General features: G+C 47.6%; 1 pseudogene across 1 annotated transcript in view; it reads right to left on the bottom strand.

Annotated features, from left to right (window-relative positions):
* Nucleotides 1-25369, bottom strand: part of LOC311105765 (alpha-2-macroglobulin-like) — a 40192-nt pseudogene that overhangs the window by 4295 nt on the left and 10528 nt on the right. The window contains exons 4-17 of the transcript XR_014615846.1: nucleotides 22565-22745; nucleotides 22453-22463; nucleotides 21744-21887; nucleotides 21447-21531; nucleotides 21091-21245; nucleotides 11723-11948; nucleotides 11426-11552; nucleotides 11176-11297; nucleotides 11032-11083; nucleotides 9789-9872; nucleotides 9490-9687; nucleotides 8611-8686; nucleotides 8233-8389; nucleotides 8002-8076 (exon numbers count right to left, since the gene is read on the bottom strand). The product of XR_014615846.1 is annotated as an alpha-2-macroglobulin-like (transcript). The remainder of the gene's footprint in view (nucleotides 1-8001; nucleotides 8077-8232; nucleotides 8390-8610; nucleotides 8687-9489; nucleotides 9688-9788; nucleotides 9873-11031; nucleotides 11084-11175; nucleotides 11298-11425; nucleotides 11553-11722; nucleotides 11949-21090; nucleotides 21246-21446; nucleotides 21532-21743; nucleotides 21888-22452; nucleotides 22464-22564; nucleotides 22746-25369) is intronic.

A 25369-nucleotide genomic window follows, 5' to 3' on the forward strand; every position in this document is an offset into this window, starting at 1 on the left:
TGCAGAGTCGAAAGCCTTGGCCAGGTCGATGAAGACGGCTGCACAGTACTGTCTATTATCGATCGCGGTTATAATATCATTTAGGACCTTGAGCATGGCTGAAGTGCACCCATGACCAGCTCGGAAACCGGATTGCATAGCGGAGAAGGTACGGTGGGATTCGAAATGGTCGGTGATCTGTTTGTTAACTTGGCTTTCAAAAACTTTCGAAAGGCAGGGCAGGATGGATATAGGTCTGTAACAGTTTGGATCTAGAGTGTCACCCCCTTTGAAGAGGGGGATGACCGCGGCAGCTTTCCAATCTCTGGGGATCAAAGACGTTACGAAAGAGAGGTTGAACAGGCTAGTAATAGGGGTTGCGACAATTTTGGCGGCTAGTTTTAGAAAGAAAGGGTCCAGATTGTCTAGCCCAGATGATTTGTAGGGGTCCAGATTTTGCAGCTCTTTCAGAACATCAGCTGTCTGAATTTGTGTGAAGGAGAAGCGGGGGAGCATGGGCAAGTTGCAGCGGAGAGTGCAGAGCTGGTGGCCGGGGTAGTGGTAGCCAGGTGGAAAGCATGGCCAGCCGTAGCAAAATGTTTGTTGAAATTCTCGATTATCGGTGGTGATAGTGTTTCTTAGCCTCAGTGCAGTGGGCAGCTGGGAGGAAGTGCTCTTATTCTCCATGGACTTTACAGTGTCCCAAAACTTTTTGGAGTTAGTGCTACAGGATGCAAATTTCTGTTTGAAAAAGTTAGCCTTTGCTTTCCTAACTGCTTGTGTATATTGGTTCCTAACTTCCCTGAAAAGTTGCATATCGCGGGGGCTATTTGATGCTAATGCATTACGCCACAGGATGTTTTTGTGCTGGTCAAGGGCAGTCAAGTCTGAGGAGAACCAGGGGCTATATCTGTTCTTAGTTCTGTATTTTTTGAATGGGGCATGTTTATTTAAGATTGAGAGGAAATTACTTTTAAAGAACAACCAGGCATCCTCTACTGACGGAATGAGATCTATATCCATCCAGGATACCTGGGCCAGGTCAATTAGGAAGGCCTGCTCGCTGAAGTGTTTTAGGGAGCGTTTGACCGTGATGAGGGGTGGTCGTTTGACCGCGGACCCGTTACGGACGCAGGCAATAAGGCAGTGATCGCTGAGATCCTGGTTGAAGACAGCGGAGGTGTATTTAGAGGGTAAGCTAGTCAGGATGATATCTATGAGGGTACCCATGTTTACGGATTTAGGGTTGTACCTGGTAGGTTTGTTGATAATTTGTGTGAGATTGAGGGCATCTAGTTTGGATTGTAGGATGGCCGGGGTGTTAAGCATATCCCAATTTAGGTCACCAAGCAGTACGAACTCTGAGGATAAATGGGGGGCAATCAATTCACATATGGTGTCCAGGGCACAGCTGGGGGCTGAGGGGGGTCTGTAGCAAGCGGCAACAGTGAGAGACTTATTTCTGGAAAGGTGGATTTTTAGAAGTAGAACCTCAAACTGTTTGGGCACAGACCTGGATAGTATGATAGAGCTCTGCAGGCTCTCTACAGTAGATTGCAACTCCACCCCCTTTGGCAGTTCTATCTAGACAGAAAATGTTATAGTTGGGGATGGACATTTCAGAATTATTGGTGGCCTTCCTAAGCCAGGATTCAGACACTGCTAGAACATCAAGGGTTGGCGGAGTGTGCTAACGCAGTGAATAACTCAAACTTAGGAAGGAGGCTTCTGATATTTACGTGCAGAAAACCAAGGCTTTTACGGTTACAGAAGTCAACAAATGATAGCTCCTGGTGAGTAGGAGTGATACTGGGGGCTGAAGGGCCTGGGTTAACCTCTACATCACCAGAAGAACAGAGGAGGAGTAGAATAAGGATACGACTAAAGGCTTTAAGAACTGGTCTTCTAGTGCGTTGGGTACAGAGAATAAAGGGGGCAGATTTCCGGGCGTTGTAGAAAAGATTCAGGGCATTATGTACAGAAAAGGATTTGGAAGGATATGAGTACAGTTGAGGTAAACCTAAGCGTTGGGTAACAATGAAAGAGATAGCATCACTGGAGGCACCGATTGAGCCGGTCTCGGCGTGTATGGGGGGTGGAACAAAGGAACTATTTGAGGCAGTTTGAGAGGGACTTGGGGTTCTACAGTGAAATTGTATAATAAGAACTAACCCAAACAGCAATAGGCAAGGCATATTGACATGGAGGCATAAAGCAATCACAGGTGTTATTAGAGAGAGCTAAGACAACAACTGGTAATGGCGATACATTTTGGGCTGAGACTGAGGCTAAACAGAATTAACAGGACAGGGTACCGTGTAAAGGAACAGTCCAGCAGGCATCAGCTGTGCAGCTGAGTGATCATAAGGTCCAGTGAACAGCAATATGTGAGTCCGAGAGCAGTTCAAATTGGTGCTTCAGCACAGCGAGCAGGAAGCACAGTTGTAGTTTGCGTGTGCTAGCGGGCCGGGGCTAGCAGATGGATCTTCGTGGTCAGCATCGTAACGGGAAGCCTGTTGAAACCACATCAGACGATTTCGTCGGCAAACCAGTCGTGTTGGATCGGCGGGGCTCAGTGTCAACACTAGGAGGTCCCATCCGGTTGACAGAGAGGTAGATAGCCGGGAGATGGGCCTGGCTCGAGGCTAGCTCAAGGCTAACTGGTGCTTGCTAAGGGGCAATGGTAATTAGCCAACAACAGGTTGCAGCTAGCTGGTTGCGATGATCCACCGCTAGGGTCCAGTGATTCCGGCAGAAAGTCCGATATGCTCTGGGTCGATAGCACGCTGTGCAGACTGGCCGACGAATTGTCCAGGCTAGAGCTAGAGCTGGCTGGTGGGTAGTGCAGGCCACGGACGATGGTGAAGACGCTAACGGTGGCTAATAGCATGTAGCCATTCGGTTGCAGCTAGACTAGTTTGAGCTTAAGGTTCTTGATAAAAGATATAAAGAAATAATAGAATCCTTTCCACGTTGGGTGAGGCGGGTTGCAGGAAAGTATATTTAGTTAAAGAATGAAAAGTAAAATTGAGAGATATATACAAAATAGACAAAAAACGGGCTATTTACACTAGGACACAGAAAAAAACACGTCCGCACTGCTACGCTGTCACACCCTGGCTCGGGGACTCTATATGTTGAGCCAGGGTGTGTGCATTCTATGTGTTCGTTTTCTATGTTGGGTATTCTAGTTGTTCTGTTTCTATGTTTGCCTGTATGACTCCCAATCAGAGGCAACGAGTGTCAGCTGTCGGCTGGTTGTCTCTGATTGGGAGCCATATTTAATCTGTATGTTTTCCTTTGGGTGTTGTGGGGTTTTGTTCCTTTACGGTCAGTGTTAACCGTTGGACTTCACGAGTCGTGTTTTGTTTGGTTTGTTAGTACTTTAATATAATAAAGTCATGTTTCTTTCACACGCTGCGCCTTGGTCTACTTCGCTACTAGACGATCATGACAGAAAAACCCACCATACAAAGACCAAGCAGCGTGTCCAGGAACACACGCAGGAGGTGACGCTGGTGGATGTCCTCCTCGGTTGGGGGCAGATTACCGAGGAGGAGGCCGTCCGGTACCGGAAGGCGATGAAGGGGGAGACCCAGGCAGGAGTGGAGAAGCGGCGTCAACCGGGCCGTGGTCGGAAAGGCGAGAGGCACCCCCAAGAATTTTTTAGGGGGGGGCACACGGCATGGGCGACTGGGCAGCAGGAGGCTGCCACAGGGCGAATCGGGAGATTAAGAGAGGAGGCCACCGGCTTTTGGGGGCCAGAAGGCAGGTTGGCGGAGCCTGGATGGAGAGCAGAGCCAACTCCCCGTACTCAGGCATGGCAGCATGAGACTGGGCAGGTTCCGCGGTATGCGGAGATGCGCACTGTGCCGCGAGTGGTCCGGCATAGTCCGGTACGTCCTGTGCGAGCACCCCGCACGTGTTGTGCGAAGGTGGGCATGCAGCCAGGACGGAGTGTGCCGGCTCAGCGCTCGCGGCCTCCAGTGCCTCTCCTCGGTCCCGGATATCCTGCGCCAGTGTCACGTGCTGTTATGCCAGTACGGGTACACAGCCCTGTACGTCCTGTGCTGATGCCTCACACAGAGTGTGTGAAGGTAGGCATTCAGCCAGGACGGGTTGTGGCAGCTCTTCACTCCAGGTCTCCTATCCGTCTCCATAGCCCAGTCCGGCCTGTTCCTGCTCCACGCACCAAGCCTACGGGGTGCGTCGTCAGCCCAGCCCGGCCTGTCCCTGCTCCACGCACCAAACCTACGGTGTGCGTCGCCAGCCCTGCCCGGCCTGTTCCTGCTCCACGCACCAAACCTACGGTGTGCGTCGCCAGCCCAGCCCGGCCTGTTCCTGCTCCACGCACCCAACCTACGGTGTGCGTCGCCAGCCCTGCCCGGCCTGTTCCTGCTCCACGCACCAAACCTACGGTGTGCGTCGCCAGCCCAGCCCGGCCTGTTCCTGCTCCACGCACCCAACCTACGGTGTGCGTCGCCAGCCCTGCCCGGCCTGTTCCTGCTCCACGCACCAAACCTACGGTGTGCGTCGCCAGCCCAGCCCGGCCTGTCCCTGCTCCACGCACCAAACCTACGGTGTGCGTCGCCAGCCCAGCCCGGCCTGTCCCTGCTCCACGCACCAAGCCTACGGGGTGCGTCGCCAGCCCAGCCCGGCCTGTCCCTGCTCCACGCACCAAACCTACGGTGTGCGTCGTCAGCCCGGCCCGGCCTGTTCCTGCCACTCGCACCAAACCTACGGTGCGCGTCGCCAGCCCGGCCCGGCCTGTTCCTGTCACTCGCACCAAGCCAGGGGTGCGAGTCGCCAGCCCGGCCCGGTCTGTTCCTGCCACTCGCACCAAGCCAGGGGTGCGAGTCGACAGCCTGGTCCAGCCTGTTCCTGCCACTCGCACCAAGCCAGGGGTGCGAGTCGTCAGCCTGGTTCAGCCCGTTCCTGCTACTCGCACCAAGCCCGGGGTGCGAGTCGTCAGCCTGGTAAGACCGGTCAGCTGCTCCACAACGGAGCGTAAGCAATCCGCTCCGTCAATGTCCAGTCCAGATCCAGCCAGCGGGGTCAGACCGGACCAGGGGCGCTACGGGGGTAGTATGGAGGGGTGGTGGTCAAAGCCGGAGCCGGAGCCGCCTCCGAGGAGGAATGCCCACCCAGCCCTCCCCTGTTTGGGGTGTTTAGACGCGGTCGCAGTCCGCGCCTTTAGGGGGGGGTACTGTCACACCCTGGCTCGGGGACTCTATATGTTGAGCCAGGGTGTGTGCATTCTATGTGTTCGTTTTCTATGTTGGGTATTCTAGTTGTTCTGTTTCTATGTTTGCCTGTATGACTCCCAATCAGAGGCAACGAGTGTCAGCTGTCGGCTGGTTGTCTCTGATTGGGAGCCATATTTAATCTGTATGTTTTCCTTTGGGTGTTGTGGGGTTTTGTTCCTTTACGGTCAGTGTTAACCGTTGGACTTCATGAGTCGTGTTTTGTTTGGTTTGTTAGTACTTTAATATAATAAAGTCATGTTTCTTTCACACGCTGCGCCTTGGTCTACTTCGCTACTAGACGATCATGACAGAAAAACCCACCATACAAAGACCAAGCAGCGTGTCCAGGAACACACGCAGGAGGTGACGCTGGTGGATGTCCTCCTCGGTTGGGGGCAGATTACCGAGGAGGAGGCCGTCCGGTACCGGAAGGCGATGAAGGGGGAGACCCAGGCAGGAGTGGAGAAGCGGCGTCAACCGGGCCGTGGTCGGAAAGGCGAGAGGCACCCCCAATAATTTTTTAGGGGGGGGCACACGGCATGGGCGACTGGGCAGCAGGAGGCTGCCACAGGGCGAATCGGGAGATTAAGAGAGGAGGCCACCGGCTTTTGGGGGCCAGAAGGCAGGTTGGCGGAGCCTGGATGGAGAGCAGAGCCAACTCCCCGTACTCAGGCATGGCAGCATGAGACTGGGCAGGTTCCGCGGTATGCGGAGATGCGCACTGTGCCGCGAGTGGTCCGGCATAGTCCGGTACGTCCTGTGCGAGCACCCCGCACGTGTTGTGCGAAGGTGGGCATGCAGCCAGGACGGAGTGTGCCGGCTCAGCGCTCGCGGCCTCCAGTGCCTCTCCTCGGTCCCGGATATCCTGCGCCAGTGTCACGTGCTGTTATGCCAGTACGGGTACACAGCCCTGTACGTCCTGTGCTGATGCCTCACACAGAGTGTGTGAAGGTAGGCATTCAGCCAGGACGGGTTGTGGCAGCTCTTCACTCCAGGTCTCCTATCCGTCTCCATAGCCCAGTCCGGCCTGTTCCTGCTCCACGCACCAAGCCTACGGGGTGCGTCGTCAGCCCAGCCCGGCCTGTCCCTGCTCCACGCACCAAACCTACGGTGTGCGTCGCCAGCCCTGCCCGGCCTGTTCCTGCTCCACGCACCAAACCTACGGTGTGCGTCGCCAGCCCAGCCCGGCCTGTTCCTGCTCCACGCACCCAACCTACGGTGTGCGTCGCCAGCCCTGCCCGGCCTGTTCCTGCTCCACGCACCAAACCTACGGTGTGCGTCGCCAGCCCAGCCCGGCCTGTTCCTGCTCCACGCACCCAACCTACGGTGTGCGTCGCCAGCCCTGCCCGGCCTGTTCCTGCTCCACGCACCAAACCTACGGTGTGCGTCGCCAGCCCAGCCCGGCCTGTCCCTGCTCCACGCACCAAACCTACGGTGTGCGTCGCCAGCCCAGCCCGGCCTGTCCCTGCTCCACGCACCAAGCCTACGGGGTGCGTCGCCAGCCCAGCCCGGCCTGTCCCTGCTCCACGCACCAAACCTACGGTGTGCGTCGTCAGCCCGGCCCGGCCTGTTCCTGCCACTCGCACCAAACCTACGGTGCGCGTCGCCAGCCCGGCCCGGCCTGTTCCTGTCACTCGCACCAAGCCAGGGGTGCGAGTCGCCAGCCCGGCCCGGTCTGTTCCTGCCACTCGCACCAAGCCAGGGGTGCGAGTCGACAGCCTGGTCCAGCCTGTTCCTGCCACTCGCACCAAGCCAGGGGTGCGAGTCGTCAGCCTGGTTCAGCCCGTTCCTGCTACTCGCACCAAGCCCGGGGTGCGAGTCGTCAGCCTGGTAAGACCGGTCAGCTGCTCCACAACGGAGCGTAAGCAATCCGCTCCGTCAATGTCCAGTCCAGATCCAGCCAGCGGGGTCAGACCGGACCAGGGGCGCTACGGGGGTAGTATGGAGGGGTGGTGGTCAAAGCCGGAGCCGGAGCCGCCTCCGAGGAGGAATGCCCACCCAGCCCTCCCCTGTTTGGGGTGTTTAGACGCGGTCGCAGTCCGCGCCTTTAGGGGGGGGTACTGTCACACCCTGGCTCGGGGACTCTATATGTTGAGCCAGGGTGTGTGCATTCTATGTGTTCGTTTTCTATGTTGGGTATTCTAGTTGTTCTGTTTCTATGTTTGCCTGTATGACTCCCAATCAGAGGCAACGAGTGTCAGCTGTCGGCTGGTTGTCTCTGATTGGGAGCCATATTTAATCTGTATGTTTTCCTTTGGGTGTTGTGGGGTTTTGTTCCTTTACGGTCAGTGTTAACCGTTGGACTTCACGAGTCGTGTTTTGTTTGGTTTGTTAGTACTTTAATATAATAAAGTCATGTTTCTTTCACACGCTGCGCCTTGGTCTACTTCGCTACTAGACGATCGTGACATACGCCATCTTGGAAAGATACTGGCATGACAATACAAACAGATCTGGGACTAGGCTACAGACATTCATGCTGAAGCACTTCTAGTTTTTCAGTTTACAGTAGTAACTAAGCCTACTCAGTTTTAACAGCACAATACCATTTAGATCTGCTTATGGTAACACATTCTTATACTTATTGCATAGGCTACTTTGAGAGAAAAACATTATTTAACTGTGAATTTTAAATACACAATACACAACTCATTACATTGTAGATGACAGTTGATGTAAGAGGTACACAACAGTCTTCATATAGGAGGCTAATTCAGTTGCCTCTAATGGACATTGTTGTAGTGAGAAACAATGGGTATGTGGAGATGCTACTTACCGACACTGACATGTTGAGCTCCAGCATTGAAGCAGTGATGTAGGCCGTCAGTGTGACTTCATCTGTCACCCCACCCTACAAAACAATGTCAAAATACTAAAACGTGTATAAACTGTATTTAGCCTGATACAATTCTGTTGAAATCATCATTCACTATTTTATGGCTGGTCTGACAAGACATACAACTACATCTTCTTACATCTTCTATCAGTTTATTATCAATATAAATACCTTCATTCTGTTATTAAAGAGTTTCCCCAATTTGATGAAACAGCCATGTTTGCCTTGTCGACGTTCTAACCAAGTCTTGGATTGCTCAATTTTTGCCGGGTCAATATAGATGAAAGACTGTGCTTTGCCAAAGGATCTCAAGACAAAAGCAGTCAGCCTGAGGAAAGAGAACTTGATTTGAATGTCCCGTCATAATACCCACATAAGGTTGTCATAAACATGACTTAGAGCTTGACATTACATGCAATGACAGCTTATTTTAACGTATGTCACATCCATGGTCTCTGTCAGAGACAATGCCATTTGTTTGGTCAATACTTAATTGAAACAGACACAGTTATAATGTGTTTACCAGTAGGTGAAAAACACAATACTCACCAAGTGTTGCCCGAGCCTTGTCCAAATGTGCTGTATGCACCATCAAAATGCTTGTAGTTCAGCTGCCTTTGGTAACCTGTCGGCGTATTTTTAGAGTGAAGAACAAAGAGACCATGTGTTTTTTATAGTCACTGAGTGTGTGCCCCAAATGGCACCCTATTCCCTATAAAGTACACAACTTTTGCCAGGAAAAAATTAGTGCGCTATTTAGGGAATAGGCAGGGTTGGGTAGATTACTTTCTAAAGGTAATCCGTTACAGTTACTAGTTGCCTGTCCAAAACTGTAATCAGTAACGTAACTTTTGGATTTCCCAAACTCAGTAACGTAATCTGATTACTTTGTTACTTTTGGATTGCTTTCCCCTTAAGTGGCATAGAAGATAAGAAGATAAAAAAGGATCCATCGAGAAAACAGAAAGGTGTCAATGTGTTTTTTTTCAGCAAATTAAAAGTTAGTAATAATCTAGTTTTTCAAAAGTATCTGTAATCTGATTACAATGTTTTTGCTGGTAATGTAGCTGATTTTTTTGTAATCAGATGACATGGAACTGATTAGATGTAACCAACCCTTGGGGTGCCATTTGGGATGCAGCCTCAATATTCTCTGATCAAATGATTTCAGTGGGGAAACATCTGGAAGTCCCTACATGTGTTGGGTCAGTGATGCTCTGTTGATAAGACACTGTGATGTCATCTATGCTGGAGCGCTATCATTTACATGATAGCAGGGTCGTAGTCATTAGGGCACACTGTGGTGAAACTTTAAAAAAATTATTCAACGGAAAACAAACAAAAGGGCTCTTATTGGACAAATCCAGCCCTGTTTTCTTCCGTTTGGTGTCTAATCAATACGATCCATATTTTGAGGGACTCTCTTACCACTAGTGAGGAACTTGGTAGCCTTGTCTCGAATTGCTGGAGTGAGCTGCTCTGTGTTCCTCAGGTACTCCAGGATGTAGATATTGGGGGCTAGGAGGGCCATATTCTGCTCTCCACACCCATATGGCATCTGCAACAGTCCATCCAGGTTCTTGAGGGCCCGACCCAGGATGTCCCCAACAGAGAAACATGGGACTTCTGTAAGACTGTCCTCTATAGCAAACAGCAGCGTTATCACTGGAGAAGGGTTGCTTTTCCCACCACTACGCCTCTCTAAACAATACAATGGTTTATTTTACCCAGGACTGAGAGGGACATTCGATCAGATCCATCCACCACATTCTTGGGGAGTTGCAGTTCCACATCCTCTGTCAGAGCTTCCCCTATGGACACAGATGATAAGATGAATGGAGATGATCAGTTCAACCAAAGTGATGTCATGACTCTCCTGGCTGAGGATCCAAAGGCCTCAGATCAGCTAACATTGGAACAATATTTATATCATCCGAATGTTAAGAATGGTCAGTGGGGACCTAAAGAACAATGATGTCATATTGTTTATTATTTTGTGATGTCATTAAGGATGGTATCAATAAATAACTGTAACTCGGAAAATGTACACATTCTATCTATCAAGTTTACACCCAAATGTTGTATAAAATATATGATTAAAGATGAGAGTATTTTGGTGAAGATAGGAATGTGATTTTAGTCTTCTAATGAGATAATTGTTTTTCATATAAACTTTTGCCCAGTCAGTAACCACGCCCCAAGGGAGCACAGCCATTGTGTTGGCGTGATGGAATGCCCCCTTTTTACCCAAGGATAAAAAGCCTTGGTAACAAAATGTACATTTAGATCAGAAAGCGTGGATCTGTGGCTCTCATCAACACCTTCCCCATAGGAGTGATTGGTTTCTACAGAGAGACGACAAACAAAGACACACGTAAATACATTCATTAATTTTTCTCAGAATGGGCGGTGGTTAGGGTGCTAAGTATTCTGATTAATGTGGAGCGTAGTTTCTAAATGTTATACGATAAGTTTGACTCTCTTTGTCCCTCTCTCCCGCCTTTTTTATCTACCCCTCCCTTTCCTTTGATAACCAAGCAGTCATAATGTTGTTTGTCCGCTAGGGACCTTTTCTCATGTATTAAGTATGTATGTATTCTGTGTTATTATTTAGTTAGCTAGTAAATAAATAATTAAGCAAATTTGTGTATTGCTGACTCATAAGTAAGGTTGGGGTTCTTGCGGATCCAAGGATTATGCGACGTTCAGAATGAGACTGATATGAGGTAATGATTAATAAGTGACTGTTATCGATATATAAAATATGTATATTTTAGAGTTACATTCGGGAGATGGTAACTCTATAAACAACTTATTCCGTGGTGCCCCAAATCCTAATGAGTTAATTGTTACATATTAATTTAATCGAGTGACAATTAAACATAGTTAGTTGATTCAATAAATAACAGTCATCACATTAATAAAATTCACTTCACTACATTGAACATTCAAAGTTCACGCTTTACTGACCAGTTGGACATAGCAACCAGTTGTAGGTGTCGGTCTTCTCTGTTCCCTCCGCCTGAGAGGAGAGGAGATTATTTTCAGTCAAAGGCAGTTACACTAGATGGTATCTGTACAGCAGTAAGTTTCACCACAGCAGGAGATACATACCTTCACCAGCAGGCTATGTGTGACTGTGTCGATGCGTCCTCTCTCTGGTACATTTACAATTTCATTGTCACATGCAGCGTGGGACTGGACAGCCTCTGCACTAACGGACACGTTCAAATCCCCTACACACACATTGACAGACAGAGTGCAGCACAGGTTACACAACATCCAATACGGTGACTGAGAGTACACAACTCAGGTTGACATCCATTCTGCTGTTTGAACGGTTGAATGAAGACTGATGACTTACCCAGGACAGATGGTGCCATTGTCCAACTGAAGGTCTTTTGTCCATTGGCACACAAGCATGATGAGTACTGGACATCATTCAAGGGTGTGAGAGTGTAGTCTAAGGAGTGAGTCGGAGTCACAGAAACCTGCCAAATAGGAACAATTTAAACAAAACATGGAAAACCCAAGAATGATACCCTGGATCTACATTTTAAAAAAAATAAACACTGACTAGACAAACTGCAACAAAACAAAACACAAGATTTTATACAACTTAAGAAACAACTCAAGAAACGATCATGATGCAGTGCCGTACCATGATGCACTTGGACAGGTAGTTGAACACAGTGGCCTTCAGCTCAAAGTGCTCTCCACGGATGATGGAGTAGGGCAGGGTGAGCTCTAGGAAGAAGGGCTGGAAGACAATGATCTCCACCGGAGGAGCCAGACCGAAGCCACCAGGGGCCAGGCAGAATGCCTCTGTCTCCCAGGTGGTGATGGTGTCTGGGACTGTAAGGGGCATGTATGCTGTTCCAGATTCCCTGTATAGAGGTCAGAGTTCAAACAGAAAGCCACTAAGTAGATAATTCAAATTGTTCTATGCATCATTTGGGGTCTCTATAAGCTTCAATTTGAGGTCCTAAACCTAGCATGAACGTGTATCGTTGTAGCTGTGTGGGCTAATATTGTCCAAATATTTGCCTTGGGGTAAGTTAAGCCAATGGTTAAGCCAATAGAGAGCAATAGTAATGGTGTATTTATGTAGGCACTAACTCCTCAATGGTTCGTTGGACAAAGCCTATGGGAAAATGAATGGAGTTTTTGTTGGGTTTTTGGATAAACAAAAATAAGGTATGTGGTAAAAACAGGTTTAGGAGATTTTATGTTTTGTTCTATGAGATAATCTTCATCAGCTAACGTCACTTTTTGTGAACTTTGAAGCATTTATGTAATTAAAAAAAGCACAAAAAGCACAAAGGCATCATCATTCATAAATGTCATGTTAACTGACTGATATTATCTCATAGAACAAAACGTATAAGATCTCCTAAACCTGTGTTAACCTCAGACCTTATTTTCTGCGTTTATCCCAAAACCCTATTCTTTCCCCATTCATTTTCCCCATTTGAATGGCTGAACGAACCAGAGACAACTCATTTTTGGCTTTTAGGACTACAAACTGGCGAGCTCTATGGCAAGTTGAGCAAATTGAAGTGTTTTCTTCCTAGGCAAAGGGTTGGGTAGTAACGGATTACATGTAACAGGGGTGATGTAATCTGATTACAAGAATGAACATTGTAAGAATGCTACATTCTTAAAAACAGCTGATTACATTCGGGATTACTTAATCTAATATCAATAGGAACATTTGATAAAACTCTGTCATCATTGCTGTCATTTAGCACGCCATCAAGATTTCTAACATGCTCTCAGAGATTTTATTGTTCTGCTGATCACCCATCAAGGGGGGATGGCATCTGTTGAAGGTAAGGCTTCCAAAACATTTACACCTGGCCCACTGGTCAATCAGACAGTCCTCTGGACTGCAGAGTTCCTGCTTGCTGCTTTGAAGCAGTGCAGTTTCAGGAAAAACACAGTATTGAAAGCAACCACTATTGTTGCTGTTCAAGAGATAAGGGTCACAGATTTCTGGTCTGAATTGTATCAATTATTGAACAAAGGGCAATATTAAATAGGTGGGTGCATAGGCCATTCAAAGTGGGTGCATAGGCTTTTTTTGCATAGAACTTTTTGGTAAAAACTCAACTCGTCGTGTTTGGAGGACAAAGAATGCTGAGTTGCATCCAAAGAACACCATACCTACTGTGAAGCATGGGGGTGGAAACATCATGCTTTGGGGCTGTTTTTCTGCAAAGGGACCAGGACGACTGATCCGTGTAAAGGAAAGAATGAATGGGGCCATGTATCGTGAGATTTTGAGTGAAAACCTCCTTCCATCAGCAAGGGCATTGAAGATGAAACGTGGCTGGGTCTTTCAGCATGACAATGATCCCAAACACACCGCCCGGGCAACGAAGGAGTGGCTTCGTAAGAAGCATTTCAAGGTCCTGGAGTGGCCTAGCCAGTCTCCAGATCTCAACACCATAGAAAATCTTTGGAGGGAGTTGAAAGTCAGTGTTGCCCAGCGACAGCCCCAAAACATTACTGCTCTAGAGGAGATCTGCATGGAGGAATGGGCCAAAATACCAGCAACAGTGTGTGAAAACCTTACTTACAGAAAACGTTTGACCTGTGTCATTGCCAACAAAGGGTATATAACAAAGTATTGAGAAACTTTTGTTATTGACCAAATACTTATTTTCCACCATAATTTACAATGTGATTTTCTGGATATTTTTTTCTCATTTTGTCTGTCATAGTTGACGTGTACCTATGATGAACATTACAGGCCTCTCTCATCTTTTTAAGTGGGAGAACATGCACAATTGGTGGCTGACTAAATACATTTTTTCCCACTGTATACACATACTAATTAGGGGAATGAGCACCAGGTGTGTGTGATTGACAAGACAAGACATGACAAGTGAAGTGATGAGAATGGGATCGGCAGTAGCTAGTAAGCCGGTGACGACGAACGCCGAAACATGCCCAAACAAGGAGGGGAGGCAGCCTCGGCGGAAGTCGTGACAGTACCCCCGCCTTGACGCGCGGCTCCAGCAGTGCGCCAACCCCGGCCTCGGGGACGGCCAGGAGGACGCGGAGCAGGGCGAGTCGGATGGCGACGGTGGAAATCCCTCAACAGGGAGGGTTCGAAGATGTCCCTCCTTGGGACACAGCACCGTTCCTCCGGACCGTACCCCTCCCACTCCACAAGATACTGAAGCCCCCCACCCGACGCCTCGAATCCAGTATGGAACGGACCGATTACGCCGGGGCCCCCTCGATGTCCAGAGGAGGTGGAGGAACCTCCCGTACCTCAGATTCCTGGAACGGACCAGCTACCACTGGCCTGAGGAGGGATACATGAAACGAGGGGTTAATACGGTAATCAGGGGGGAGTAACAACCTGTATGTAACCTCGTTTATCCTCCTCAGGACTTTAAACGGCCCCACAAACCGTGGGCTCAGCTTCCAGCAGGGCAGACGGAGGGGTATATTCCGGGTCGAGAGCCAGACCTGATCCCCCGGTACGAAAACCGGGGCCTCCCTGCGGTGGCGGTCAGCGTTCGCCTTCTAACGATGCACGGCGCGCTGGAGGCGAATGTGGGCAGCGTCCCAAGTCTCCTCCGCGCACCGAAACTGTTCATCCACCGTAGGAGCCTCGGTCTGGCTCTGGTGCCACGGTGCCAGGAGCGGTTGGTAACCCAAAACACATTGGAAGGGTGTTAGGTTAGTAGAGGAGTGGCGGAGAGAGTTCTGAGCGTATTCTGCCCATGGCAGGAACACCGACCACTCCCCCGGTCGGTCCTGATAGTAGGTCCGCAGGTACCTACCCACATCTTGATTCACCCTTTCCACCGGCCCATTACTCTCGGTGGGAAATCCAGAGGTCAGGCTGACTGAGACCCCCAGACGTTCCATGAACGCCTTACAGATTCTAGACGTGAACTGGGGACCTCGGTCGGACACTATATCCTCTGGTACCCCGTAGTGCCAGAAGACGTGAGTAAACAGAGCCTCCGCAGTTTGTAGGGCCGTGGGAAGACAGGGCAGACGAAGGAGGTGGCAGGACTTCGAAAAGAGATCCACAATGACCAGGATAGTGGTGTTACCTTGTGAGAGGGGAAGATCAGTAAGAAAATCAATACTAAGTTGAGACCATGGTCGTTGTGGAACTGGTAAAGGTTGTAGCTTACCCGCTGGGAGGTGCCTAGGTGCCTTACTCTGGGCGCACAATGAGCAGGAGGAAACATACACCCTCACGTCCTTAGCCAAGGTAGGCCACCAGTACTTCTCAGTCAGGCAGCGCATTGTACGACCGATACCTGGATGACCAGAGGAGGGTGCCGTGTGTGCCCAGTAGATCATACGATCACGGATAAGCGCAGGCACGTACTGCAGCCCAGCTGGACACTGCAGTGGAGATGGATCTGTGCGTAATGCCTGCACTATATAGGCGTCCATCGCCCATACTACCAGCGCCACAATGCATGAGGCCGGGAGTATGGGGGTGTTGTCTCTGGGCCTCTCCTCTGTGTCATACAGCCGAGACAGTGCGTCTGCCTTCACGTTCTTCGTACCCGGAATTTATGAGAGTGTGAAATCAAACCCGAGTGCTGGGATAAGACAGCGCCTATCCCTACCTCGGACGCATCCACCTCCACTACGAACGGTAGTGATGAATCGGGGTGAGCCAGTACCGGGGCTGAGGTGAACAGACCACGCAATCTACTGAAGGCCAAATCATCCTCAGCAGACCAGCGGAGCCGGGACGGCCCACCCTTCAACAAGGAGTTAATGGGAGCTGCAACCTTGCCAAAGCCCCGAATAAACCTCCGATAGTAGTTGGCAAAGCCAAGGAAGCGATGCACCTCCTTCACCGTGGTTGGAGTCGGCCAATTACACACGGCTGAAATGCGATCTCCCTCCATCTCCACACCTGTGGTAGTAATGCGGTATCCGAGGAAGGAGATTGACTGCTGGAAAAACTCACACTTCTCTGCCTTGACATGAAGATCATTCTCCAGCAGTCGGACCAGTACCTTGCGAACCAGGGACACATGCTCGGCGCGCGTAGCGGAATACACCAGGATGTGTATTCCGATGTAGACCACCACACCGTGACCAAGCATGTCCCGAAACAACTCGTTCACAAAGGACTGGAAAACGGATGGAGCATTCATCAAACCGTAGGGCATCACCAGGTATTCATAATGCCCTGAGGTTGTGCTGAATGCTGTTTTCCACTCATCCCCTTCCCAAATACGCACCAGGTTGTAGGCACTCCTGAGGTCTAATTCCGTGAAAAAACGGGCCCCATGCATTGACTCAATCACTGAAGGAATGAGGGGAAGAGGATAACTAAATCGTACCGTCACCTTATTCAGTGGTCGATAATCAATGCACGGGCGTAAACCGCCATCTTTCTTCTTCGCAAAGAAGAAACTCGAGGAAGCAGGTGAAGTGGAGGGACGTTTATACCCCTGGCGCAGGGACTCGGTGACGTATGTTTCCATAGCCTCCGTTTCAGCCTGCGACAGGGGATACACATGATTCCTGGGAGGTACAACATCTACCCGAAGGTTTATCGTGCAATCCCCCTCCTGATGAGGTGGTAATTTAGTAAATTGCGTCTTGAAAAACGCGATCGCCAGATCATGGTATTCGGGGGGAATGCGCACGGTGGGGATACCGTCTGGACTTTCCACCGTGGTCACACCAACGGAAACACCTAGACACCTACCCGGACACTCACCACTCCGTAAGAACCCTCTGCGGCCATGAAAAATTGGGGTTGTGAAGGTGATATGCTCAACATGCGTCTCCTGTGTAATCATGGTGACTGGTACAGTAACCTCCTTAACCAACCCGGATCCTAATGGTCGACTATCAAGTGCTCTGATGGGGAGTGGAATGGATAGGGGAACCAATGAAATGCCTTGATGGCGTGCAAATGCCCTGTCCATGAAGTTCCCAGCTGCGCCTGAATCGACTAGCGCCTTACACTGGGAAACTACCAGGTGATCGGGAAAGGAGATAGATAAGGTACAGTGCGCCGCAAAGGGCCCTGAACAAGTTTGGGTGTTCGTTACCTGGGGTGATGCGTGAGTACCCTGCCCACCGCCTCCAGACCGATAGGAACGTTTACTGCGACGTGAGGTGGATTGTCCCTTCGTGCCACCAGAGTGGCACTGTCGCTGTCCTCCTGCGCTCTCTCGACCGGCGGCTCCCCCCAGCTCCATCTGCTCGGGGTCAGAGACGTCCGGAGTGGGAACGGGCAGACCCCTACCAGGATGTCCTCTGGCTGCTAGCAGATTGTCCAGCCGGATGGCCATGTCCACCAGTTGGGAGAACGATAGCATGGCATCACGGCAGGATAGCTCCCGTCGGACGTCCTCCCTTAGGTGGCACTGTAAATGGTCGATCAGGGCCCGCTCGTTCCACCAGGACCCCGCTACCAGCGTCCGGAACTCCAGCGCGTAGTCCTGTGTGGTCCTTGTCCCCGCCTCAGGCGGGTGATCGAAAACGGTCCGAAAGAGGCGAGCAAACTCCCTGTAGTCCTCCAACGCAGCAGCTCCCTCGTTCCACACCGCGTTGGCCCACTCCAGGGCTCTCCCACAAAGGCAGGAAACGCGGACGGATACCTTCTCCCACTCCAGTGGCGCCGGCCTGATGCTGGAGAAATACATCTCTAGTTGGAGCAGAAATCACTTACATCGCACTGCCATCCCATCAAACGCCGGTGGCCAGGATATCTGGATCCCTCCAGGGGCTGGGGTGTAGGTGGCTGGATCCGGTTGACCAGCTGGTCTCGATAGAGCGGGTCCTCTCTTCTCCAGGCGTTGTACTACCTGAAGAACCCAATCTATCGCATCCCCCAAGCTGGCCAGCATCGAGGAATGCTCCTGGACCCTTGCCACAACTCCAGGCATGCGGTCTTCTCCTGCTGACTCCATATCAGATCAGGTGAGTGATTCTGTGACGAGGTGTGAATGAAGGAGTCAGGCGCAGGAGGTAAAACACCGAAGTCCAGAGTTTATTCCGTTTACATAAATAAAACGAACCCAGCGTCAAAACGAAACTATCACAAGGGAAATATTCCACCTTGGCAATAACAAATGGAAGAGTAGCTCAACCGAGCTACTCGCTCTCACAAATACAATCACTCACAAAGACAAGGGGAACAGAGGGAGCACTTATACACATACTAATTAGGGGAATGAGCACCAGGTGTGTGTGTTTGACAAGACAAGACATGACAAGTGGAGTGATGAGAATAGGATCGGCAGTAGCTAGTAGGCCGGTGACAACGAACGCCAAAACCTGTCCGAACAAGGAGGGGAGGTAGCCTCGGCGGAAGTCGTGACAGGTGCGTGCATATGCATTCACCCCCTTTGCTATGAAGCCCCTAAATAAGATCTGGTGCAACCAATTACCTTCAGAAGTCACATAATTAGTTAAATAAAGTCCACCTGTGTGCAATCTAAGTGTCACATGATCTGTCACATGATCTCAGTATATATACACCTGTTCTGAAAGGCCCCAGAGTCTGCAACACCACTAAGCAAGTGGCACCACCAAGCAAGCGGCACCATGAAGACCAAGGTGCTCTCCAAACAGGTCAGGGACAAAGTTGTGGAGAAGTACAGATCAGGGTTGGGTTGTAAAAAAATATTAGAAACTTTGAGTATCTCACGGAGCACCATTAAATCCATTATTAGAAAATTGAAAGAATATGGCACCACAACAAACCTGCCAAGAGAGGGCCGCCCACCAAAACTCACGGACCAGGCAAGGAGGGCATTAATCAGAGAGGCAACAAAGAGACCAAAGATAACCCTGAAGGAGCTGCAAAGCTGCACAGTGGAGATTGGAGTATCTGTCCATAGGACCACTCTAAGCCATACACTACACAGAGCTGGGCTTTACGGAAGAGTGGCCAGAAAAAAGCCATTTCTTAAAGAAAAAAAGGCATGTGGGAGACTCCCCAGACATATGGAAGAAGGTACTCTGGTCAGATGAGACACAAATTGAGCTTTTCAGCCATCAAGGAAAAAGCTATGTCTGGCACAAACCCAACACCTCTCATCACCCCGAGAACACCATCCCCACAGTGAAACATGGTGGTGGCAGCATCATGCTGTGGGGATGTTTTTCATCGGCAGGGACTGGGAAACTGGTCAGAATTGAAGGAATGATGGATGCCGCTAAATACAGGGACATTCTTGAGGGAAACCTGTTTCAGTCTTCCAGAGATTTGAGACTGGGATGGAGGTTCACCTTCCAGCTGGACAATGACCCTAAGCATACTGCTAAAGCAACACTTGAGTGGTTTAACGGGAAACATTTAAATGTCTTGGAATGGCCTAGTCAAAGCCCAGACCTCAATCCAGGGTGAATAGTTACGCACGCTCAAGTTTTCCGTTTTTTTGTCTTATTTCTTGTTTGTCTCACCCCAAAAAATATTTTGCACCTTCAAAGAGGTAGGCATGTTGTGTAAATCAAATTATACAAACCCCCCAAAAATCTATTTTAATTCCAGGTTGTAAGGCAACAAAAAAGGAAAAATGCCAATGGGGGTGAATACTTTCGAAAGACACTGTAACAACAGGTCTGGCCTATGTTAAAATTGTTTAAAAAAAGTTTAAAGCATGTGTTAGGTGTTAAGCCTGTGTTAAATGATGCTTAAAATGATTAAAAGACAAAAAAACGATTGTGATTGTGTTGAATTGTGTTTGGGAAATAGAGATAGACATGAACCAGGTTTCCATTCAACCTTTTTGCGCGGGTAAAGTATGTTGGATAAAAAATGTCATGACAGGCCTGATGGAAACAGAACATTTGTCTGTAAAAATTTCCAATTGTCGACAAAAAAAATACGCTAGACAAGGTGGGACCTTTTTGTGTCAGTAAAATAAATTATGCGAGAAATGGTGGTGGAAACGCTTTTATGCGCAAATATTGATATAATAACCATCATATCTAAGTAAACTTGGAATCACGCGATGACATCCCACTACAACTCGTTGGGAGAACATGCAGTTTATTAGGCTTCAGATTAAATAAATATTGAGGGTTTTATTCTGGTGACATGATGATCGATGCTTGGCTGTCATTTGACAAATAAAAAGAACCTCGCTCTTTTGTCCATAACAATCTCATCATATAGTCAATTTGATGGAAATATCTCCGGTGGGAAAATACACATATTGTTTTTATGCGGATTATAGAACATATTTGCATGAAAATCTGTCGCCAATCGGATGGAAACCTAGCTATGGTTTTAAAAAGGTAGTGGTAATATTTCATTCAATACAGAAATTTGTAGGCAGCTTAATTTACCCCTTGTGCCAAGAGACCAATTCTTTGGGACAAGCTATATTTTCAATACTGTAATGTTTACATGAATGCTGATTATTTCCAGGGATACACAACATCCTGAAATATATGTCGATATCTTTGTTAGAAAGAATCCTATCTTTCCCTTGACGGAGTGATGCCGAATGTAAAACATTTATCAATTATACACCACTCTCCCCTACTCTGTAATGCAGTTTAATGAGGTACAGGTTCCTAATCTAGACCACTAATGTATGTTTGATATAGGTGGGTTGGTTGTTTAGCAACAAAACTGACACGTACGCAACTATGGGGCAAAACAGACGGGCTGGCTTAGATTGTTGACAAGTTAACTATATTTTGCCTCCAAATGCTTATTGAAAACATAAATACATTTGCACAATGAGCACTTGTTGTTTCTCAAATACATAATTACAGTTGCTGGTTAGCTAGCTAGCGAATTTTTGCCATACTAGCATAGACATGACATGAGTCAAAACACCTCAAAACAAGACATGGTATCAATAATAAGATACTACGAGCTGAAACGAGCCACCGACTATTCTCCACATGGCAGCTTCTTGTCATTGTTGCTAACTATCTGACCATTCAGAATCATAACATCACACAGCCTTCTGCCTCAATGATGCGCGCGCATTATTTTTGTGACGTTGTCAGTCAACCCATCTATAAGGCAACAGCCTCACTGTGCAGTGCTCTTACCCAACTTCCACAAGATCCCATATCCATGTCTCAGTGAAGAACGTACGGACCGTCTCTATGGGTGGCGGAGGTGGAGCGGCACAGTCCCTGACCTGATGCACCCGTTTCAAGGCTGTCCATTTCTACAGTGTGGGAGTAGTATCTGTAGGGTATTACTAAAACAAAACAGTCATTATTCTCGTGTTAGAATCAGCCTGGTCAAACCAGACCGAATGCTGCGCTCACTGGTGATGCATGCAGCGTTCAGACTGGTTTAACCAGGCTATGTTAGAATAACAAAAACCATACATTTCCCAAGATTCAACAAAGACTTCTGGCAATGACGAGAGTAAGCGGTGGTAAGGAGGACATCTCACCATAGGATCGATGGTACTGGTTCCCCTTGTAACTTAGGCAGGAAGGTACTCTTAGAACCAGATTAGTTGCCACCAGTCCCAGTTTCTAGAAATGTAAGAATCACAAACAAGAGAGCTCAATATTAATGAATGTCTCAGTTTTATTTTTCTATTCTATCTTTTTTTTGTTGCCTCAAACAGGCTATTTTAGCAATGTATAATTTAAGAAGATGAATGCATGGTAACAGTTTGGTAAATGATTCTTACGAGAGAGAGGAAAAGAGGCTTCAAGTTAAGAGAAAACAAGGCAGAAGGTACCTGAAAAACTTCATAAGGTTCCTTTTTCTCCTCAGTTAGTCCATCTGGGTATGGCATTACATATCTCCTTGGTCTTACATGTAAACATGCTACTGGATCTTCAAGATCGTATGTTGTCTCCTTGACTGGTAACATATCAAATATCTGGAATGGGATAATAAGGAGACGTGAAATGACCTTGTTCATTGGGCACCAACAGAAGGCAGTGACTACTTAGACTTGTCTAATTTCATTTTCCATTGCTAAACGTTTTTAAAATGCTTTCCGTGCCCTAATGAACACAACCCAGTATATGAACTTATTAAAGTCACACTATGCAGAAATCACTCCTCCATTTCCTGGTTGCTAAAACTCAAATAGTTCACCTAATTTCAGTTTATATGACAAAATAGCCTAGTATAGTGTAGAGAATCATTGTACCATCTAAACCGCTGTGAAATATATTTTCCATAACCATGAATATTGTTGTTTCAGCTGTTTGAAGATGGTGTACAAACCCAAAAGTAAAAGATGCAAAAACAAAACTTAAGAACGGGGACCATAGAAATAGCACACATAGAACAGATACACTGCTTCTTAGACTTGCTTTCAAGTAGATCTATTACTCACATTTCTATGTGAATTTGGTTGAATTCAGGTCGCCCAAAAAGTTACATATTGCCCCTTTAAGTACCAATAGGGATATGCTTTCCAGTTGATGAAAGCACACCCATTGGCCCACTGTGAACAGACCCACTCCAAGTCTGCTGTAGTCACATCTTATTCCCCTAAAGCTGGTTGTATTCCCAGCACCACAAAAGCTGTTTATATGGTGGTATGACCGTTGACATTCACTTCAGTGAGCTCTGTTACCTTGTCAGCATCCAGCCTCTTCCCTGGCTCCATGATGTGAACACTCTTGTCCACAGTGCTGAGGCCACAGAGGGAGCCGGGCTGGGCCGAGAGCTGCAGGGTGTTCTCCTCCCCTGGGACCGCTTTTGAGGGTGAGAACTCCACCAACACCTGGCACACATGACATACACAAGTGTACATGATACACCTTTAGTTTACACAATATCTTTGTGATGAGGGTATGACACATGCACACTGTAAAAACGGACAGCTCATCTCCTTTCCAAGACCCCAACTTTCTTTTGGTTTTCTTATTGAAATAAGGTCACGCCAATCATCATAATTGTATCAGCCAATCAGCAGCCTTTCCCCCGGGACTTAGCATAATACCTGACCAGCCAGGGCCTCAGACAGTCTGTAGTTTCCATTCTGATGACAACCAATTTTTCTCTTCTCCTTATTCTACCTCCTGTGGGGTTCCATTTTCTCATAATTGGATCTGTATGTGATGAATAGCTTAGAAGGAATGCATTAATGATAAGCATAGAAGGTTTGTACTATACTGATATAAATTGTTTCACATAACCAGCTGTGATTCATGTGAGGAACGTTAGGGGGTAGGACAGATAAGACTTGCATTTCTTACAGATACGAACACTGCCTCTTTGTTGTCTGTGAACCGTTGTCTGTGAACCGTCCTTGAACAAGGTACTCACAGTACAGTGGAATGGTGTCTTTTGGGTGCTAACTCCACAGGTTGTTATGATAAAAACGTATGCCTGGCAACAGTGTGCAACAAGGGAGCGCCAAGGGGCTGGGACCAGCCGGTGCGCCAACGGATTGGCTGAGTAAGTCTAAACCACGCTCAGTCTCTACTCTGATTGGCCAGCAGGGATTGGGAAATATCTCTGTCAGAGTATTTGAAGAAGAACCTGTAACAATGGATTAGTTCTCAGTGCCCTGCGTGGTATTTGTTGTGGTGGAAATGACATGGCGTGGCGGAAGAGACAGTGTGTGGCGGAAATGACAGATAGGCAACTTCCAATTAAAAACAATTTTTCTACTGCTCTATGTGGTGAACCAGAGCAAATCAATAAGCAACAGCATTTGTGAACAAAAACATATCACCAATATTTTTAAATTAAAAACAATCCAAAAAATGAAAAAACATGAATTTGTGTTAAAAATCAGCAAATCATTTCTTCACTGTTTTCTACATGCTGAACTAGAGCAAACTAGTACAAACTAGAGCAAACCCTTTATGTCATCATTACCTTAACATAACCTTAATATAACCAGTTGAATAACAGATAAAATAGGCAATATATTTTGAAATTGAAAACTTATATGCCTATGCTGAACCAGAGCAAACACTCTGTACTTAAACATTACTGTCATGTGTGTTATATCGTAAATCCATGTACTGTCAAACGTAATCATGTGGAATAACAAGTTGAATCTGACTAAATAGACATTGTATTTGCTAAATACTGTATCTGTCAAACTTGCATATGGGCCAGAGGTTCAGTTATGTTTCATGGTCAAGAACAGAGCATATTTCTTTCCAAACTGTTGGCTCCACCATCACATGCCTCTTTGTTACTGGTTGAGGCTCTGGGACCAGCCTGATCACATCTTCTGGCCGGTACCAAATAACATCGTCTCTCATAGGCCAGAAGAACTTGTTTTTGCCAATATGACTCATGGTTCTCACCAGAGCACAACCCTCAGGGTCCACATCCTGTATAATGCCAGGGTAAGGAGCCCCATCATACCGTACCACACACCAACTTCCAATCAGTCCCTCATGCAGGTCTATGATGGGTTGAAATGTGCTGGTAAGTGTGCTTGAACTGTACACCTTTGCTTTTGCCTTCGCAACCTTTTTTCTCCCTCTTTTCCTCTGTGGAGTTCTCTCTGGTGTAGGCTCACACAGCTGAGGTGTTTCAGGGATGTCTTCTGCATTAACACTCATGTTGTCTGGTGATGGTGGTGGTGTTGTATGTGCCATGAAACTATTCACTGCTGAGACCATTTTCCATTTCCTACGTCTGTTTCGTTGAGAAATTCGCCACTGTCTTCTCATTTTTCGTTGTTCTCTTTTCGGCATTTCTGTCACAGATTTAACAACACCTTGTTGCTTTTTCTTCAGGTATCTTTCTCTGTCCTTCTTGAGGGACTCTGCATATTTAAATGGATCTGATTTTATTCTTTCTCTGTATGATCTTGACCTCTGTGCTGTGGTATTGCTTGCCATCTTAAAGAAAGAGCCAAGACATCATGTCAAACCTACTTATCTATTGTTCTCTTATTTACCAACAATATTGTAATATTGTTAAAACTGTTTTTGAATTTAGTATCAGTATTATAGCCCAAATAATTTGCTGTTTAGCACGAACAATGTCATTTCCACCACAACCTGTCTTTACCACCACAATGAACACCGTGGTGGAAATGACTGTGGTGGAAATGACATTTCCCCACTTTCCCTCTAAAATCTCATGCTATGTTAGCCTGCTAATATTAGTTTTAGAGTTAGCATTAAATATACACAAATTACACATTATTAAATTAAATGTATCCAGTTATTTTTACGTCCATGTGAAATATGAGCTGTTTGGAAATGACGACCAATAAACATACTCTCAGTTTTACTCATATTTACCTTGATTTTTCTTCTTTTCATTACCCCCTGTAGAGGACACCATTTCATCCAGCCATGTGTTCCACTGTGGAGTTTCTGTTGCTATGGTTACTAAATATACAAACCTAAAACACTGATCCCAGGATTCTAT

This window comes from Coregonus lavaretus (genome assembly GCF_964263955.1).
Source record: "Coregonus lavaretus genome assembly, chromosome: 30".
NCBI lineage: Eukaryota > Metazoa > Chordata > Actinopteri > Salmoniformes > Salmonidae > Coregonus > Coregonus lavaretus.